This window comes from Amblyraja radiata, chromosome 4, assembly GCF_010909765.2.
Source record: "Amblyraja radiata isolate CabotCenter1 chromosome 4, sAmbRad1.1.pri, whole genome shotgun sequence".
NCBI classification, from domain to species: domain Eukaryota; kingdom Metazoa; phylum Chordata; class Chondrichthyes; order Rajiformes; family Rajidae; genus Amblyraja; species Amblyraja radiata.
In genome coordinates this window covers 108,800,612-108,821,852 of record NC_045959.1, presented here as the reverse complement: position 1 = coordinate 108,821,852, position 21,241 = coordinate 108,800,612, and the positions used below count along the sequence as shown (strand labels likewise).

General features: G+C 42.6%; 1 protein-coding gene across 3 annotated transcripts in view; it reads right to left on the bottom strand.

The window, feature by feature from the left end:
- The window catches only part of lrrcc1 (leucine rich repeat and coiled-coil centrosomal protein 1), a 104,920-nt gene that overhangs the window by 64,849 nt on the left and 18,830 nt on the right, over positions 1 to 21,241 (bottom strand). The gene's annotated exons all lie outside the window — the stretch shown is intronic.

Sequence of the window (21,241 nt, the reverse complement as noted above, 5' to 3'; positions counted from 1 at the left end):
TTCTGAACTTAAAGAAAGGTAACTTTGAGGGTATGAGACGTGAATTGGCCAAGATTGACTGGCAATTAATCCTTAAAGGGTTGACGGTGGATATGCAATGGAAGGCATTTAAAGACTGCATGGATGAACTACAACAATTGTTCATCCCAGTTTGGCAAAAGAATAAATCAGGGAAGGTAGTGCATCCGTGGATAAAATGGGAAATCAGGGATAGTATCAAAGCAAAAGATGAAGCGTACAAATTAGCCAGAAAAAGCAGCCTACCAGAGGACTGGGAGAAATTCAGAGACCAGCAGAGGAGGACAGAGGGCTTAATTAGGAAAGGGAAAATAGATTATGAAAGAAAACTGGCAGGGAACATAAAAACTGACTGCAAAAGTTTTTATAGATATGTGAAGAGAAAGAGATTAGTAAAAACAAATGTAGGTCCCTTGCAGTCAGAAACAGGTGAATTGATCATGGGGGACAAGGACATGGCGGACCGATTGAATAACTACTTTGGTTCCGTCCTCACCAAGGAAGACATAAATAATCTGCCGTAAATGGCAGGGGACCACGGGTCAAATGAGATGGAGGAATTGAGTGAAATCCAGATTAGCCGGGAAGTGGTGTTAGGTAAATTGAATGGATTAAAGACGGATAAATCCCCAGGGCCAGATAGGCTGCATCCCAGAGTACTTAAGGAAGTAGCTCCAAAAATAGTGGATGCATTAGTGATAATTTTTCAAAACTCTTTAGATTCTGGAGTAGTTCCTGGGGATTGGAGGGTAGCTAATGTAACCCCACTTTTTAAAAAGGGAGGGAGAGAGAAAACGGGGAATTACAGACCAGTTAGTCTAACATCGGTAGTGGGGAAACTGCTAGAGTCAGTTATTAAAGATGGGATAGCAGGAGATCCGCTGGGGGTGACATGTTGGAGTAGTCGCACTTTTCCACGCTCCCGACCTGTTCACCTCCAACTTTTATTATAGCTCAGCATAAGTTTTATAACTACCCATAAATATTTAAACACCATTGACAGCACCTCTCCACGCCGTAAAGATGCCAAGCAGAGGAAAGAAAGAGGAGCAAAAGACGGAAGACCCGACGACCAGCACCGGCATGGCCACGCTAGCAGCCATGTTAACAGAGCACAAGGTATCGCTACTGGCAGAATTCAACGCAGCGTTCACCAAACTGAAAACGAAGCTGGACAATATCCAGACCACTATTTTAGATCACCAACACCGTCTTTCGTCATTAGAGTCTTTTGCCGATACCACCAGCCAAGACATACGAGCTATAGCAACAATGCTAACTACGGTGACCGAAGAGAACGGCAAGCTAAAGTCTAAGCTTATCGGCCTGGAAGGCAGGAGTCGCCGAAATAACATAAGGATAGTCGGTCTCCCCGAGAATATCGAAGGCCCCCAAACAACAGCTTTTTTCTCTCAACTCCTGCTCGAGACTCTTGGCGAACACACACTGGAATCAGCCCTGGAGCTAGACCGAGCCCACCGTACGCTAACAGCCAAGCCAACAGAGAAACCCAGAGCAGTTGTGATCTGTTTCCATAGATACCAGACCCGCGAGTTGGTGGTGCGTGAGGCTCGGAGGCAGAGGGGTAAGCTGAAGTACAAGGATATCCCGATCCATATTTTCGAAGACTACTGTCCCGAGATAGTTGAACAACGCTCCGCGTACCGAGACGTTATGAAGGAGCTGTACAACCTGGGTCTCAAACCCTCCCTTCATTATCCAGCCAAGCTGTTCATCATGGCCGGGGAAGGAAAGAGGCGACGACTAACATCTCCCGAGGACGCTCAGGATTTCATCTCATCTTACCGTCGACGCAGACCGGGACCCACAGACGACTGACTTCGCTCGGTACGTCTATATCCGAGTGGCACAGGGGTCCGGTTAATCTACGGTTACACTATGGACTAACTTTAGCTTGACTGCTCTTAGCAACTAGCCATTGCTAGCGCTCGGCCTTGCTGATTATACTAGACCCCTGTCTTGAAATGTATGAGGCTGGTAAGAATTCACCACGATTCGTGAGTATCTTATACCAACTTTTCCTTATAATGTTTATGTGTAATCATACTTGAAAGGTTCTTCACCTGCACATGCTATAAAATTGGGCTTAAGGGACCCACTTTGTGGTTCGTGATCTGGTCTCTGCCTTCTTGTTTTTAGCAGCTGGCTGCTAACGCTGCCAGCATTCGGCTAGTTTGTTTACACTAGTCTTCCTAGCGGACTGTCTGGGGCTGATAAGAGCTCATAACAGCCAAGGCTGTGTTATACCAATCTGCTCCTACAGCGTTTTTGTTTAACAATACTTAATTGATGTTTTTTTGCCCTGCGCTTTAATCCAAGAGCCCAGTTTGCAACTTGCTAACTTTTCTAACGCTAACTCTTTCTTTATACCTTGTCGACTTTAAGATATACTATGTAATACCAAAGGAAGCTATTCTTGCTCCACTTATACGTTGGCTTGCTTATTCAGTATCACCATTTTGTTAATTTGCTTTGTCTTATTATTACTATCATCATTACTATCATTACCATTAGTGTTAGCAATGACATTGGCAGTGCAACTACTATGGCTATTATTTCAACTTTGTATTTATTTAATTATGTTTATTTTACTTTATTTCTACTTTCTATTTTTCAAATTATTATTATCATTGATATTATTATTATTACTATACTTATTTCATTTTATGTTACTTTACTGACATTGAGCGATTTTGTTGCTTTGGGAGGTAGAAATATTGGGAGTTAAGATCGGATATCTCCAGGCGGATGCGAGGACAACGCACCCTGGTGCAATGGGCACTCAAGGTTCAGTTGGGACATGGGGGATCTCAGGTCCGGGGACTCAGGTTTGAAAGATGGTTAAGTGATATGTGTCCCACATGTTTGTTGTGTGTGTACGTGTGTATGTATCTTTTTTTATTTTTTATTACTCCTTCCCCCCCCCCCCCCCCCACTCTCGGCAGCTGGCTTCGATGCGCTCTTCCGTCTCGCGCAGTACTACAGCGCTCTGCCCACTCGCTTGGATATAGCTAAGTATGGCCAACACAAACGACACTCTTAGATTTGTCTCGTGGAACGTGAGGGGGGTGGGAAGTCCTACCAAGACTGACAGGATCTTGGCCCACTTGCAACAGCTCAAAGGCGATATATTTTTTATTCAAGAGACCCACTTCGCAACAGAGAGGTAACACGGCTTAAGAGTGGCTGGATTAGCCACTTATTTCACTCGAAATTTAATGATAGGGCTAGGGGTACTGCTATCCTGATTCGTAAGAACGTTATGTTCGAACCACAGAAAACTGTGGAGGACCCTGCTGGCCGCTTTGTCATGGTGTCTGGCAAACTGCAAGACACGCCTGTCATATTGGCCAGCATTTACGGACCCAACTGGGATGACAGCTCATTTGTAACCAAATTTTTTACATCTCTCCCAAATATTGAAAATCACCACGTCATTGTGGGTGGAGATTTTAATCTGGTCCAAGACCCTATACTGGACAGATCTTCGAACAAAGTCTCTACTTTAACTAAATCAGGTAAGACTCTGCATGCTTTTGCCAAACAACTTGGGCTCACAGACCCATGGAAATTTACATTCCCCACGACTAAATTATTTTCTTTTCCCCCCCCACGTGCACCGTACCTATACCCGTATAAACTTCTTTCTCTTAGATAACAGACTGCTCTCCAAAATCAAATCCAGCGAGTATCATAGCATCGTAATATCAGATCACGCTGCGACTTCCCTCGATCTCCACTTTTGTAAACGAACTAACCCCTTTAAACAGTGGAGGTTCAACTCCTCATTATTAGCAGAGGCTCACTACATGCAATTCTTGCACTCCCAAATCACCTTATATTTTGAGCTGAATGACTCGCCGGACATAGAAAGAGGTATACTCTGGGAAGCTTCAAAAGCCTATATTAGGGGCCAACTTATCTCTTTTGTCTCCAACCTGAAAAGAACCGAGACGTCCCAAACGGCAGACATGTTACAAAAAATAAAGGACATTGATGACAAATATGCATCTGACCCAGACCCTAACCTTCATAGAGAACGCCTTAGGTTACAAACAGACTTTGACCTCACGTCTACTAATAAAGCCAAGCTACGACTGCTTAAATCTAGGCAACACTTTTTTGAATCTGGGGATAAAGCTGGGAAGCTTTTGGCCCATCAGGCCAGAACCGAGGCGACTTCACGGCTAATTCCAGCCATTAGATCCAGCTTAGGGGAGATTCATACTTATCCTCTTAGAATTAATGAAGCATTTGCTAAATTCTACGCTGAACTATACGCTTCCGATTGTCCTCCCACTGCAGGTGACATGCTCAGTAGTATGACGTTTCCCCGAATTGACGATGATGCCACGAGAGACTTGGGTGGTCCCATAACTGTTGCTGAGGTCCAAGCAGCCATCACATCGCTGCAAAGCGGAAAGTCACCCGGTTTTGACGGCTTCACTGTAGAATATTACAAAGCTTTCTCTGCTCTCCTCGCACCAGTCCTGAGAGATATGTACAATGAAGCGTTTTTACATCGTCGCCTACCGCCCACATTGTCGTGGGCTACTATCTCCCTAATTCTTAAAAAGGAGAAAGATCCCCTGCTTTGTAGTAGCTATAGACCAATTTCACTCCTGAATGTGGACCTCAAAATCCTCTCTAAAGCCCTTGCGCTCCGCCTTCAACGAGTGATGCCCTCTATTATCTTGTTAGATCAAACAGGGTTCATACCAGGCCGACAGTCTTCCCACAATACTAGGCGTCTCCTTAACATCATCCATTCACCGAGCAGTGAGACCCGAGATAGTGGTCTCCCTCGACGCCGAAAAAGCTTTCGACAGGGTCGAGTGGAGGTACCTATATGAGGCGATGGACAGGTTTGGCCTCGGTAACAGTTTTATTCTTTGGGTCAGTCTATTATACTCGTCCCCGGTGGCCTCAGTACAAACAAACGGCACACTGTCGCCCCACTTCCCCCTTCAGAGAGGTATCAGACAGGGTTGCCCGTTATCACCACTCCTGTTTGCTGTCGCGATAGAACCCTTGGCGGTCTGGTTACGCTCAGAGAAGGGCTTTAAAGATATTACACGGTTCGACACAACTCATAAAGTCTCACTGTATGCGGATGACCTGCTCCTGTACATTTCGAAACCAGTCAGCTCTCTCCCTGTGATTATGAATATTTTAGAACGGTTTGGTGCGTATTCTGGTTATAAACTTAACTACCAAAAGAGTGAGCTATTACCGATTAACTCATTGGCTAAGCAGCTCCCTCGCTCTTTAACCTCATTCAAATGGGCAGAAGACGCTACCTCGGCGTTTTTATCACAACACCCTTATCTGATATGTTCCGCACAAACCTTCTGCCTCTGGTTGAGAAAGTCGAAAGAGATTTTGACCACTGGTCAGTTTTACCGCTAACCCTCGTGGGCCGGATAAATCTGGTCAAGATGGTCGTCCTACCCAAATTCCTGTATCTTTTCCAGCACGTCCCTATACTTATCACTAAATCTTTTTTTGATAAATTAGAAAGGACAATATCTAAATTTTTATGGGGTAGCAAACCGGCTAGAATCCGAAAGGCGATACTGCAGTCTCCTAAGAGTGACGGCGGTCTGGCACTTCCTGACTTTAGGCGATACTATTGGGCAGCTAACTTGCAAAAACTCCTGTATTGGATGAATGATGATTGCGACCACCTACCGACCTGGGTACACATGGAAAAGGCGAGTTCACGTCTCCCGTTGCGGTCTGTCCTATGCTCCCAACTCCCCTTTCCTATAACATCGGTGGGTGCAGGCCCAATTGCGTCCCTCTCGCTCAAGATATTTTTCAATTCAATTCAATTCAATTCAATTTATTGTCATTTGGACCCCTTGAGGTCCAAACGAAATGCCGTTTCTGCAGCCATACATTACAAACAAATAGACCCAAGACACAACATATTTTACATAAACATCCATCACATTGCTGTGATGGAAGGCCAAAAAAACTTATCTCTCCACTGCACTCCCCCCCCCCCCCCCGATGTCAGAGTCAAAGTCAAAGCCCCCGGCGGGCGATGGCGAATTGTCCCGTGGCCATTTAAGCCACGCCGGGTGATGCAAGGCCGCACACCGGGTCTTGATGTTAGAGCCCCCGGCGTGCGCACGCAGTGTCCCGCGGCCGTTCCAAGCCGCGCGGGGCGGTGATGTAAGGCCCCGCTCCAGGAGCTCTTCAACCGCGCAACTCGGGCGGGAGAAGTCGCCGTTGCGGAAGCCCCGAAAAGCGGTCTCCCTCCAGGGACCCGCGGGCTCCCGGTGTTACCATCCGCCAAACCCGCAGTTGCAGCCTCCGAAACTCCGGGGGTCGGGCCGCAGCAGCGTCCACCACAGCTCCACCCGCTCTGGACTCGGCCAGCTCCGCGACGGTGAGTAGTCGGCACCAGAGTCCCCGGTCTTCCTGTTGGAGGCCGCTCCTCGTTGCAGCCCCAACGACAACGGAGACCCGACAAAGAAAAGGTCGGGTCTCCCGTGCAGGGAGAGATTTAAAAGTTACCCCCAACCCCCCACACACATACCCCAACAAAAATAACAAAAACTACATTAAAACATAGACATAAAATAATAAAAACGCAGACGGACTGCAGAGGCCGCTGCAGACGAGAGTCGCGCCGCCTACCGTCATGGAGTTAACTCAGGAAAAACTTCGGTTTACAAGGCCCTTCCATCTTGACCCCACTGCTTAAAAATCACATCTTTAAACCTTCAAGTACAGACCATGCATTCAAAACCTGGCATAGCAACGGTATCAGTAGTATCAAAAACCTATACAAGGATGGCATCTTTTCGTCCTTTGCGGAGCTATCGTCCAACTACAGCCTCCCAAACTCCCACCTTTTTCGTTTTTTCCAGATTAGGGATTTTGTGAAGAAGACATTCCCCCATTTCCCAAATCGCCCCCCTGAAACCCTGACCGATACCATCTTAGCTCTAGATCCCAACCGGAAGAAATGCATCTCTGTTTTGTATAACTTGCTAGGGTCGGTTATATTGAAACCTCATACCTCATTAAAAGCTGCGTGGGAGGGTGAGCTGAATACGAAACTAACAGACCAGCAATGGGACTCTGCCTTGGACTTGACCCATTCTTCCTCCATATGTGCCCGTCATGGCCTAATCCAATGCAAAGTCCTTCACAAACTCCACTACACAAATGCAAGATTATCTAGAATTTACTCCGCTGTTAGGGACACCTGCAACAGATGTAATCAATCTCCTGCCAACCATAGCCATATGTTTTGGTCTTGCCCTAAGCTAGCAGCCTTTTGGAGGAGTGCTTTCGACTTGATAAGCAGAGCCTACGGCCAGACTATTCCTCCAAACCCAATGTCAGCCATTTTCGGTACCCCTCACAACACCTACCTCTCTGTTGCGGTGAAACGGGTCCTAGCTTTTACAACCTTGTTAGCCCGGAGACTGATCTTGCTTAACTGGAGGCTCACCTGTCCCCCGACACACGCCCGCTGGATTAAGGAGGTGCTTTACAATTTAAAGCTTGAAAAACTTAGGTTCTCTCTCAAAGGCTCTACCAAGACATTCCTAGATACATGGAACCCTTTCTTGGAACTTGTTAACTCTCTCAACTTGTCCCCGGACTCGGAAGAGGACTGAGTACTCTCCACCATTGTTCTGCTCTACTGCAGCTGCTCTCCCCTTAACCCCCCCTCCCCACACTTATTTATTTAATTACTTACTTATTTACTGTTATTAGTGACCCCTTTTTTTTTTTTTTTTTTAAGTACTTTTTGTTTCGTTTATCTTACCATATTTGTGTGGATGTGTACGTATGTGAGTGTTGTTTGTCCCCGTTTGGTTCCGACCTGATTCGGGTGGGTTGAAGGTGGGTATGGGTAAGGGCTTTGAGGGTCGCTTACATACTGTTGCACAATTATGCCTTGACTGTCACTGTCTGTTATCATAGTATGTATGCAAATTGCTGTGAAATTCAAATAAAAAGATTTAAATATAAAGATGGGATAGCAGCACATTTGGAAAGTGGTGAAATCGTTGGACAAAGTCAGCATGAATTTACGAAAGGTAAATCATGTCTGACGAATCTTATAGAATTTTTCGAGGATGTAACTAGTAGAGTGGATAGGGGAGAACCAGTGGATGTGTTATATCTGGACTTTCAGAAGGCTTTCGACAAGGTCCCACATAAGAGATTAGTATACAAACTTAAAGCACACGGTATTGGGGGTTCAGTATTGATGTGGATAGAGAATGGCTGGCAAACAGGAAGCAAAGAGTAGGAGTAAACGAGTCCTTTTCACAATGGCAGGCAGTGACTGGTGGGGTACCGCAAGGCTCAGTGCTGGGGCCCCAGCTATTTACAATATAAATTATTGATTTGGACGAGAGAACTGAATGCAACATCTCCAAGTTTGCAGATGACACGAAGCTGGGGGGCAGTGTTAGCTGTGAGGAGGATGCTAGGAGGCTGCAAGGTGACTTGGATAGGCTGGGTGAGTGGGCAAATGCATGGCAGATGCAGTATAATGTGGATAAATGTGAGGTTATCCACTTTGGTGGCAAAAACAGGAAAGCTGACTATTATCTAAATGGTGGCCGATTAGCAAAAGGGGAGATGCAACGAGACCTGGGTGTCATGGTACACCAGTCATTGAAAGTAGGCATGCAGGTGCAGCAGGCAGTAAAGAAAGCGAATGGTATGTTGGCATTCATAGCAAAAGGATTTGAGTATAGGAGCAGGGAGGTTCTGCTGCAGTTGTACAGGGTCTTGGTGAGACCACACCTGGAGTATTGCGTACAGTTTTGGTCTCCAAATCTGAGGAAGGATATTATTGCCATAGAGGGAGTGCAGAGAAGGTTCACCAGACTGATTACTGGGATGTCAGGACTTTCTTATGAAGAAAGACTGGATAGGCTCGGATTGTACTCGCTAGAATTTAGGAGATTGAGGGGGGATCTTATAGAAACTTACAAAATTCTTAAGGGATTGGACAGGCTAGATGCAGGAAGATTGTTCCCGATGTTGGGGAAGTCCAGGACAAGGGGTCACAGCTTAAGGATAGAGGGGAAATCCTTTAGAACCTAGATGAGAAAAACATTTTTCACGCAGAGAGTGGTGAATCTCTGGAACTCTCTGCCATAGAAGGTAGTTGAGGCCAGCTCATTGGCTATATTTAAGAGGGAGTTAGATGTGGCACTTGTGGCTAGAGGGATCAGGGGGTATGGAGAGAAGGCAGGTACGGGATACTGAGTTGGATGATCAGCCATGATCATACTGAATGGCGGTGCAGGCTTGAAGGGCCGAATAGCCTACTCCTGCACCTATTTTCTATGTTTCTATCCTCAGAGATATACCAGGCTTAAGATATGTATTAATGTATCCAGCCAATCCAGAGAATCGGAGTGTTTCTTCACCGACCCAGAAGATGCATTTAAATATGCGCAAGATATAGCAAAGGACTAGACTAAGTGGGACCCGTTGGGTCCCAGCATCACACGGGAGGGCTGGTCACCAATATTCCACCTCTCCACCAATTCCAATATTGCTCGCCAGTATGGGTGTTGTGGGCCGAAGGTACTGGTTTCCAGGGGGCTAGTATAGACATTGTGGGCCGAATGGATTCTTGGGATGGCATCCAACTGTTGCAACGATTTCAAAAGCCAAGCCAAGGCAAACAATTGGGCTGCAGCCACCTGACAACCAAAATTCATTTTGTGAACACAAACTTGTTAAAAAGGCGAGGCAAACAATTGGGCTGCAGCCACCTGACAACCAAAATTCATTTTGTGAACACAAACTTGTTAAAAAGGCGAGGCAAACAATTGGGCTGCAGCCACCTGACAACCAAAATTCATTTTGTGAACACAAACTTGTTAAAAAGGCGAGGCAAACAATTGTGCAGCAGCCAATTTACAGCCGCATCGAGGGGACTCACCGTGGAGTAGACATGCGTTCAGTGTTATTCGCAGCTCAGAGAGCCGTGACCCTCTCGCTTCCTGGGTCTGGCAGAGACTGAGTGAGGGACTACACTTCCAGGTTTTATAGTCCCTCCCCCCTGCCGCCAGCGGGGGCAGCAGAGAGAATGGCAATTTAAAAAAAAACATTAATATCTCTCTGATCTTTCATCGATGGGAAAAATCTTCCGGTCCCGGAAGGGGGAGGGGGGCTCTGAGGTGGCCGAAAATGACGGCCGTAGGGGGCAGCGTTCTCTCGGAAATTGCAGCACAGTGGGCCAAAAGCGGTCAAGATCAGACTTTTAGTAATATAGATATTGCAAAGGACAAGTAGATAAGTAACATTTTGCATAGCTCTGTATGAAAATGAATTGACTTTTAACTGATTACTAGCAGGGCTATGCTTTATTCATCCTGCTTGTTATATTGTGTGTTTAATTTACCCCTTTTATATGTATTTATAAGGGGGTAGTGTGGCGGTCCCTGGGGGGTAGGCCACTCCTTGGATCATCCCCCTCGCCGATTGAGGGACACGGGCGTTGGTCTGCCACGGGGTTTCCAGACCACCCTGGGTTTTGTGCTCTCGAGGTGTGTGTGTGTGTTGTACTCTCGCTGTAGGGATTAAAAGACTACTGTTCGAACCCGCCTGGCGTCTGGCCTTTTCCTGACCTCGTCCAGGCCACTACAGTAGAGTGATATAATGTGTTTTTTTTTAATGTTTATAAATGTTCGTATAAGATGGCCGACAGGCTAACAGGCGGTTAAGTCTAAGGAAGCGGCCGTTCCAGGTTTCCCAAGCCGCTGTGAGGATTCTCCCGACGCCGGAGCACCATCATCCGGCGAGAACGGCCTGGAACTTCGGGCCTCCGTAAAGGCGACTGCGGAGGCCTCAATGGGCCAGACTATGGGTGGACATGGGGATGGGGACTGGACTTTGTGCCTTCCCTCATAATGGGAACCATTGTGGGGGGGATGTTTTTTATGCTAAATTTCTTTATTATTGTTATGTTGTTTCCTTTTGTATGTGCTGCAATGGCAATACGCATTTCACTACACCAATTGGTGTATGTGACAAATAAAGAACCTTTGAACCTTTGAAGTCTAAGCTAACTTATCGGAGATAGAAATAGAATGTGTGGGAATAGGAGGATCCGCGGGAGACACGCAGGGAGAGTGATTAAGGTCTCCCTGAATAACTCAGCTGCGAAAACAATTTAAGCTTATAATAATTATATAATATACTAACATACTAACAAACGTACTAAGCCGTCTATTTTAATTCAATATTTAATAGTCACTAGACCAAGTGCAGACCCGTCGGGTCTGTTCCCACAACACGCGGTTGCGAGGGGAGGGTGCTGCCTGAGGCGTCACACACACACTAACCTACCTCTCACACACACACACTAACCACCCCTCACACACACACTAACCTACCTCTCACACACACACACTAACCACCCCTCACACACACTAGCCACCCCCATTGATATTATATTAAGGGAGGAGAGGAGAGGGGTAGGGCCGCCCAGCAGCTGTCGGCCTCAGAGTGAGCCTCAGCTCCATGGCCTCGCATTCTCTGCGCTTCAAACCCGGAGTACGGGGAGGGGGAGGGGGGAGGGAGGAGTGGGCGGGCGTGATGCCGAGTGAGCCTGCGGGCCAGGCGTACACCGTCAAGACGCTGCGTACGATGTCAAGACGCTGCGTACGACGTCAAGACGCTGCGTACGCCCGTCGAGACTCTGCTTACGACGTCAAGACGCTGCGGACGCCCGCCGAGATGCTGCGTACGGCCTCAATGCGCCTGCGGGCCAACAGGCCGTTGACGCGCGGGATTTTCGGACAGTGCAAGCGTGCGGGCCGCCAGCGACGACTGAGAAAAGAAGCGGGGGAAGAGCCGATATTTGGCTTCCGCCAGCGTGACAGAGCCGGGCCGGGGGGGGGGGGGGGGGAAGTGGAGGAGAGCGGGGCGGCAGCAGTCGTTATGGTCGCGCGGGGTATGCGATGAGAATGTGGCCAGCGTGAGGCGAAAAAATGAGTGAGTGGGTGGGGAAGAAGGATTTTTTTTAAATGTGTGCAGAAAAATGACTAAATTTAATGAGGATTGGATTAGCGAATGTAAAAGTAAAATCGCTAGCGAAGTGGTAAAAATCCCACATACACACAGAGTTTTAAAAGTATATAGATGAGATTTACTAAATCTAGGTAACGGTTAAAGAATCTGTTTATATCTAAAAAGTGGTCAATAACTATCCGAGGAAAAGGGCTAGAATTCCCAGTAGTTGGCAGGGCAGAGCGATAGGGAATATGTCAGAGAGGTGGTCGAGGAGGGGTAAGGTAATTACGATTTAGGGGGGTAGGGGGTAGAGGAAGGAAGAGTGAGACGGGGAGAATTACAGAATGTTATTGGAAGGGGGATTTAGTTTTGGATTAGTAAAGCAACCTGGAAAAGTTAGGATAGTCAAGTAGCGAAGAGAGTAAGTCGGATGACCAGGCAGAGGGTAGGGTTCAATAGAGAAAGAGGGGTTAAGTATGTGAAGATAGGCATTGGGCAAGTTGTAGTAAGAATTGTATTGTATTCAATTGTATTGTAGTAAGAAGCGAGGATGTTTAGAAATAGTATTAGATTGATTGGGGAAGTTGTGGGGCTATTGATGGGTGTTTCAGAATGGAGGAGAGAGAGAGATCTCGCTCTGCCTGCGGAACTACTGGGAGTTCTAATTAACTCCTTTAAGCCTGCCGGTTTTAAACCGGCTATGTATTTAACATACTAATTCCAATTGGCAAGTTAAGAATTTTTATATTTCTATATTTTAATTTAAATAGTAAATACCCATTCTCTCAGATGAAACTGTCAACGGATTGTTCTCCGTTTTTTCTTTGTTACATTATATGTCGCTCAGTCCTTTCTTTTAGTATTACTCTGAAAGGGGCGGAGCTAACTGAAATTACCATCCACGGAAGTTCACAAGAAATATCCCACCAGTACAGTACCTTTAAATGCTGTGACTTTTGATGTTTTTTTAAATTATTTAGTATATTTAGTACACTCTCTACTCACTCTTCTTAAGGCACTTTTTCTTGGGATATACCTGCAGGGCTTTGAAATTGGGCTCACCCACCCAGTAACCAAAAAGTTGATTTTAAACATTGTGTTGCCCCATCTGAAACAAGGGAAACCATGTAAGCTCTAATGTAAGATGATCCTTTGAAGAAAATTGGAGGAATTACATTTTGTAGTTGGAATATTAGGGGCGTTAATGAGCCAATTAAAAGGGGTAATGTTCTAGCCCATTTGAAATCGATTAATGCTGATATAATATTTTTACAGGAGACGCACCTCAAAGATGGAGCGCATAACAGGCTGAAGGCTAACTGGATTGGCCAATTATATCACTCTACCTCTCTCTCCAAAGCTAGAGGTACTGCAATTATAATTCGTAAAAGGTATACCATTTAAACATAAAGCCACTATAGCAGATAAGGAGGTACATCATAGTATCTGGGGAGAAATATTCGACCCCACTTACTATGGTGAATATCTACGCTCCCAACTTTGACAACCCACAATTTTTTAATAAAATAATTAATATAATCTCAGATTCCACCCAGCAAAATCTGATAATTCGAGGAGACTTCAATTGTGTTCTCGATCAATATCTGGATAAATCCTCACAACAAAGGAGATATAATACAAAATCAAAATCTAGCGAAATCCTAAACACGTATATAAAAAATACAAATATAACCGGCGTATGGAGGATTGCAAATCCATCTGGAAGAGAATATTCTTTCTATTCAGCCGTGCACAAAACGTATTGATTACTTTCTGGTGGACACAAAATTAATACCTTTTAAAACAAATCCCAAATATCATAATAATATTATTTCCGATCACTCTCCTCTAACATTCTCTCTAAAACTAGAAGGAATGTACAACAAAAGATTTAATCCTCAAATATTAACTGACCCATCTTGCTGTGAATATCTGAAGCACAGATGGAATTGTTCTATGAGACAAATGATACACCAGGTATTTCGGCTTCGTTATTATGGGAATCTTTTAGGGCCTTTATTAGAGGTTCTATTATCTCATATCAAGCATATCAAAATAAAAAGAATAGGATGGAACAAATGGAATTAGAAGAACAGATCAGACAGCTGGATTCAGAAAATGCTAGAGATCCTTCTGTGGATAAACACAATAAGATAGCAGTATTAAAATTCAAGTTAAATCAAATTATTTCTGCAAGAGTTATTAGGCTATTTCAAATTACTAAACAGAAAAACTTTGAATTCGGCGACAAACCGCAAAAACTTCTGGCACGACAGTTGAGAGAAATGGAAAAAGATCATACTATTCAAAAAATTAGATCAGAAAAAGGTGGGTTGCTTACACTCCCTAAAGATATTAACAAAAGATATTTACAATTCTATCAAAATTTATACACATCTAAAACCTCAGTAGAAATGATAATAATTAAAAACTTCCTCGATAATTGCAATCTTCCGTCACTTAACGCGGCGGAATGTGAAGAACTAGGAGCGCAGATTACAATAAAAGAAATTGAAGAGACTATTAAATCACTGAATAATGGTAAAACGCCAGGCCCAGACGGGTTTAGTAATGAATTTTATAAAAACAATTATGATTTAATCTCCCCATGTTTACAAACCCTTTATATACACGCATTTAAAGAACAGACACTACCATAAACTTTAGCCGAATCAACTATTACACTGATACCCAAAAAAGATAAAGACCTCGAAGAGCCGGGATCATATAGAGCAATAGATCTGCTGAATATAGATCAGAAAATATTAGCTAAAACCCTGACAAGAAGACTAAGCAAATACGTTAGTAAATTAATACATTCTGATCAATCTGGGTTTATACCCAAGAGACATTCGTTCAATAACATGAGACGCCTGTTTAATATAATGCACTCACATAGAAAGATAAAAGACTTATCAATTATTTCATTAGATGCAGAAAAAGCATTTGACCAAGTAGAATGGAAATATCTTTTTACAGTATTGCAAAAATTTCAATTAGGAAAAAACTTTATTTCATGGATAAAATTGTTATATGACAAGCCGACTGCCAGAATACTGACTAATCAAACACTCTCACCTAAATTTCAGTTATCCAGGGGCAATAGACAGGGGTGTGCATTATCACCTCTGTTATTTGCCCATGCGATTGAACCTTTAGCTGAAAGCATAAGAGTACATCCGAATATGCAGATGACGTACTATTATATATTACCAATTCCCAAGTTAGTATTCCAAACATACTAAATCTTATAGAGGAATTCGGCTCCTTCTCAGGATATAGAATAAACTGGAACAAAAGTGAAATTATGTCAATAAAACCTCAAGATCCGACACACCTTCTAAAGTTTCCTTTTAGAATTGCTACGGAAAAATTTAAATACCTTGGTGTTTACGTAACTAGAAAATACGCTTCTTTATTTCAGGCAAAATTTCCACCTTTAATTACCAAACTTATTGCTCTTAGAGGACATGACTTCAGAATTAAGGGACATAAGTTTAGGGGTAACATGAGGGGGAACTTCTTTACTCAGAGAGTGGTAGTGGTGTGGAATGAGCTTCCAGTGGAAGTGGTGGAGGCAGGTTCGATGGTATCATTTAAAAATAAATTGGATAGGCATATGGATGAGAAGGGAATGGAGGGTTATGGTATGAGTGCAGGAAGGAGGGACTAAGGGAAAATAATTGTTCGGCACGGACTTCTAGGGCCGAGATAGCCTGTTTCCGTGCTGTAATTGTTATATGGTTATATGGTTATTCAATTTTGGAAAACGCTTCCGATTTCCCTCATAGGTATATGCCTTAATGCCATAAAGATGATCTTCCTACCACAAATCCTGTACCTATTTCAATCAATTCCGATTTTTCTCCCTAAAAATAAAAAAAAACTCGATTCTGTGATCACAAACTTTATTTGGGATTATAAAACACACAGAATCCATAAACGACATTGGACCTCAACGGACTGGCTCTCCCTAATTTTTTTTACTACTATTGGGCAACAAACATTAAAAGTTTAATCTAATGGATGGACAACACATGCCAACAGGTAAACTGGTTAATAATGGAGAGAGAAGATTATTCGCCTTTTAATATAGGCGCGATACTTCTCTCTCCAATAAATCTGAAGAAATCAGTATATGAGAAAAATCCTACAATCCATAGTACCCTACGAAGCTGGAAACAAGTGGTCAACCCTTAAATTGAGAAATTTATCTCTTCTCTCACCAATCGCCAACAATCCCTCGTTTAAGCCGTCTACTTTAGACAAGGCATTCATACAATGGGAAAGATTAGGAATTAAAAGACTGGGAGATCTTTATGAGATGGGGACTCTCCTCTCATTTCAAGAATTACAGACGAAATATCATCTGAAAGGTAGCCAATACTTTAGATATCTTCAAATACGAGACTATCTGAAATCACATGCCAAGACTGTCAATATATGGTCCCAGACATATTAGACGAATGTATGAATAGAAACTCGGATTCAAATAAATTAATATCGTACCTTTATAATACCCTTTTAAATATACAAATTCCATCGTTGGAAATAATTAGGCGAGCTTGGGAAGATGAATTAGGCCTAACAATTTTAAAAGATAGATGGGAGGAAAGCCTTCTATATATACATAACTGTTCTCTTAACGTTAGGCATTCGTTAATACAATTTAAAATACTGCATAGACTGCATTCAAAGTCTAAACTGAATAAGATCTTCCCAAATGTTTCCCCTATTTGTGATAAATGTCTCCTTCAGGAAGCAACCATAACCCATTCTTTTGCCTCCTGTATAAAGTTACATAATTTCTGGTGGGGAATTTTTGAAATTTTTTCTAAAATATTTAAAATAAAATTGGACCCCAACACAGAATTGATCACTCTAGGTACGTGAGAAGCCTGTTCTGAGCTAACATTATTTCAAAGACGTTTCCTTAACTATGGCCTGATAATGGCGAAAAAACGAATACTTAAATTTTGGAAACACACATCAGTCCCAGACTCTAGAGATGAGGATTACAAACATGTCCGAGACACTACATTTGGAAAATATTAGGCTCGTCTTGGCAGAAAAACCAGATCAATTTTTCAAGACATGGACACCCTTTATCAATCAATCAATCAATATTTATTACATGTCATTTGAACCTCAGTGAGGCTCAAACGAAACTCCGTTTCCACAGCCATACAAACAAAGACAATTTCCTACAGACCTACACAATTCAATTTACCGAATTCTTACAAGGATAGTATGGCGCAACACAGATTTGGATTTAAATCCAATTATGGGTTCGGTGAGGTGGGCGGTGGGGGGGGGGGGGATGAGGGGCAGGTATATTGTTTCTTTTTTTCCCTTCTCTTATATCTTTATTCACTCTTTGGCCACACTACTTTGGTAGTCTAGGGGTCCTATCTTTTCACTTTTCACTTTTTCTCTCTCTTGCTCTTTCTCTTTTCTTTTCCCTCATTTTCAGGTTAAAAGGTCAAATTGAAGCTGTACAATAATTGTACAATTTTACATGCCGAATGTTTTATTCTTGTACAATTGCTTCTAATAAAAATAAAAAATAAATTTTTTAATTAAAAAAATAAAATGCAGCAATAGATTTTGCACATATTCAAAGTGAAATAAATTCAAGTGTAATAAAGGCACAGCAAAAATATAATTGCCTGGTGCAAATTTAGCATTTTTAGTAAGTTCATAATTTTGCATTTTAATAACGTATATAATTAGCTTTCAACATAAAAGCTAATGAACAGAACAAAGATAAAATATTCTCTTGTGACTCACAGCCCATCCACCAAATATTTCTGATGGGAATTATACAATGCATACTCAATAGATTTGCTGAAACTGCATATATTTAGAAATGGAAATGAGTATTAATTCCGAGATACAATCTTCCTTCAAAACCAGAGCTGCATTGCACTAACTAATCCATTTGTAGCAATCTCAATGGAATGGCTTCTAGTTAATAGGCAGGAGTTATAACTTCAGCCAGGCATAAATCAAAATGCAATTAATTTCTTAAAATTTTAAATATTAATACAAAACATTTTCCCCCTGAAAGAATGTCAAGATAACAGTGTCAGTTGCAATTTATTAGAATTTCAAAAAATATCATTGAAATTCAAAATTGACAATACTTAAATCTCTTCATCGTGTTATTATACAAGTAGCGTTTAGTGTCAGCAATTCAAGAGCACAACTGGAAATAAATAGTATTTTTTTCATAAATGGCATCCAAAATTAGCTGACAAGATTAAATGAACAACATAATATGTCATATAATTGTTGAGTTTATGTTGGATACAACTAATGTACAAAGAATTTCCTCAAAAGCAGACACAAAATGCTGGAGTAACTTAGCAGGTGAGGCAGCATCTCTGGAGAGAAGGGATGGGTGACGTTTCGGGTCAAAACCATTTAGAAGAAGAAGAGTCTCGACCCGAAGCATCACCCATTCCTTCTCTCCAGAGATGCTGCCTCACCCGCTCAGTTACTCCAGCATTTTGCGTCTACCTTCGTTTCAAACCAGCATCTGCAGTTCTTTCTTACACAAGAATTTCCTTAAAATGTCTTTATTTGGGCTGCTATCCTGTGCATGTTCAAATGTATTAAAATGTATCTGCCTCCCTCTTACTGAGTTTATTGCCAATTATAAATGTTGTTATTGGAATTCGTCTTTGTTCATAGGTAAGAACCCCGTTTCCTCAATTAATTTTTTGTATTTTAATTTTGCAAAATCCTGTATTTAAAATAATTCTAATTAAATGGTTAATAATCTTAAGTATAAGCTCTTTCTCTCTCCAGAGATGCTACCTGACCTGTTGAGTATTTCCATATCTGTTTTTATTGGGGTCGATTCAAAATTCCAAGTTTCAGCTGCAGAATGACGACTCCTTTGAGAGAATATACATAATTAATGGATCTTTTCTCATCTTTTCTTTGATACTCTTCTTTGTCCTAATGGCACTGGAGCATGGCGACATTTTGCAATCAGCAAAACATCAAAATTAAATCTAATCATTTTGAACTTCTCATGATAAAAGAAACAGCACAAATCAGTGCTTTTACCGACAGGCTGCTCGTCCATTTAAATGAATTAGTGCTGTTGCAATCTTCCAACCATAACAGAGTTTCTGTTGGCAGGGGAATTCCTGACAGTGAGGATGATTTGGAGAGTGTGTGGAGGAGCTTTGCCAGAATGCAACCTGGATTAGAGGGTTTCAGCTACAGGGAGAGGTTGGATCGACTTGGATTGTTTTGGACTCTGGAAAGTCACAGATTGAGAGTCCAAAACAATTCAAGTCCAACTTCCCCTATAAAGTGAGAGGGCAGAGTATCTAGCTAGACACTGCGCCAGCGCAATCTTTAAATTCACCGACAATATCACTGCAGTTGGATGAATAACGCGTAATGATGAGTCAAAGTACAGGAGAGTTCTTGATAATCTGATTAAATGGTGCCAAAACAACAACCTTGCACAAAATTGCACACTGATGCAATTATAAAGAAGGCACATCAGCGCCTCTACTTCCTGAGAAAATTACGGAGAGTCGGTATGTCAAGGAGGATCTCTTGAACTTCTACAGGTGCACAGTGGAGAGCATACTGACTGGTTGCATTGTGGCCTGGTTTGGCAACTTGAACGTCCAGGAGCAGAAAAGACTGCAAAAAGTTGTGACTACTGCCCAGTCCCTATGACCTCCCCACCATCAAAAGGATCTATCGAAGTCGCTGCCTCAAAGAGACGGCCAACATCATCAAAGGCCCACACCATCCTGGCCACACACTCATTTCACCGTTGCCATCGGGAAGAAGGTACAGGAGCCTGAACACTGTAACGTGCAGGTTCAGGAACAGCTTCTTCCCTACAGCCATCAGGCTAATAAACATGACAACAAATCAGCTCAGAACAACAAAAGACTATTATTATTATTGCACTATATTTGTTTATTTATTGAGTATGTGTGCATGTGTATATATACACACTGAACTTTTTTCTCCCATTATGTACTATGTTTACATATTCTGTTGTGCTGCAAGTAAGAATTTCATTGTCCTATCTGGGACATGTTTAAGAAATGGACAAGGAAATTAGGATACTACATAATTTGCAAGTAGTGGTGATCCTGTGAGTCTTCCGCCTGTCTTCCAGATATTTGAGGGCATGCCACTCAGAGATACTATGAGCCACTGCAGGACATCTTTATAGATGGCAAAAATTGCCCAGTGTGTCAGTGGTGGGGAGATTGAATGTTTCAAACGTGGGAGAAATCCTGCCATATAAACAGTCCAATTTGTGCTATTTAACTTTGCATTATTGGAATTGAACATCCATTCAAATTGAGAACATTCCACCATACCCCTTGCAAGTGCCTTGTAGTTGCAGGAAACCTTTAAGGAAACAAGTTTACAAAAGAAGACACAAAGTGCTGGAGTAACTCAGCAAGTCAGGCAGCATCTCCAGGAAACATGGATAGGCAATGTTTCAGATCGGGACCCTTCTTCAGACTCAAAGACATTTTGTATGTTTTTGTGTAAACCAGCATCTGCAGTTCTTCGTTTCCACGCTTCTATGAATGCTTGTACAACTAATAGAGTATTAATTAATAAATAGAGTATTAATAATCAATATTACACACAGCCCTTTTTTTTTAGCTTGCGGTAACAAAATAAACATAGCCATTTAAGACAGCTTTATATTTGAAAAATGTGCAAGAAAAGTAGCTCTGTTGCGTATCTGAAACTCACTTGCCCACAATCCCTTTTTTCCAAATTGACACAATTATTTTTATATCGTGATCATTATTACACCTTCTTATCCGACGCAATTATTTCACTCTAAGCAAATAGAGTAATTGCGTGATACAGCATGGAAACAGGCCCTTCGGCCGAACTTGCCCACACCAGCCAACATGTCCCACCTGCCCGCATTTGGTCCATATCACTTCAAACCTGTCCTATCCATGTACCTATCAAACTGTTTCTTAAATGTTGGGAAAGTTCCTGCCTCAACTGCCTCCTCTGGCAGTTTGTTCCATACATCCAGTGAAAAAGTTACCCCTCAGATTCCTATTAAATCTTTTCCCCTTCACCTTAAACTTATGTCCTCTGGTCCTCGATTCATCCACCCTGGGCAAGAGACTAGAATAATATAACCAATATTCTGCAACTAGAAATTTAC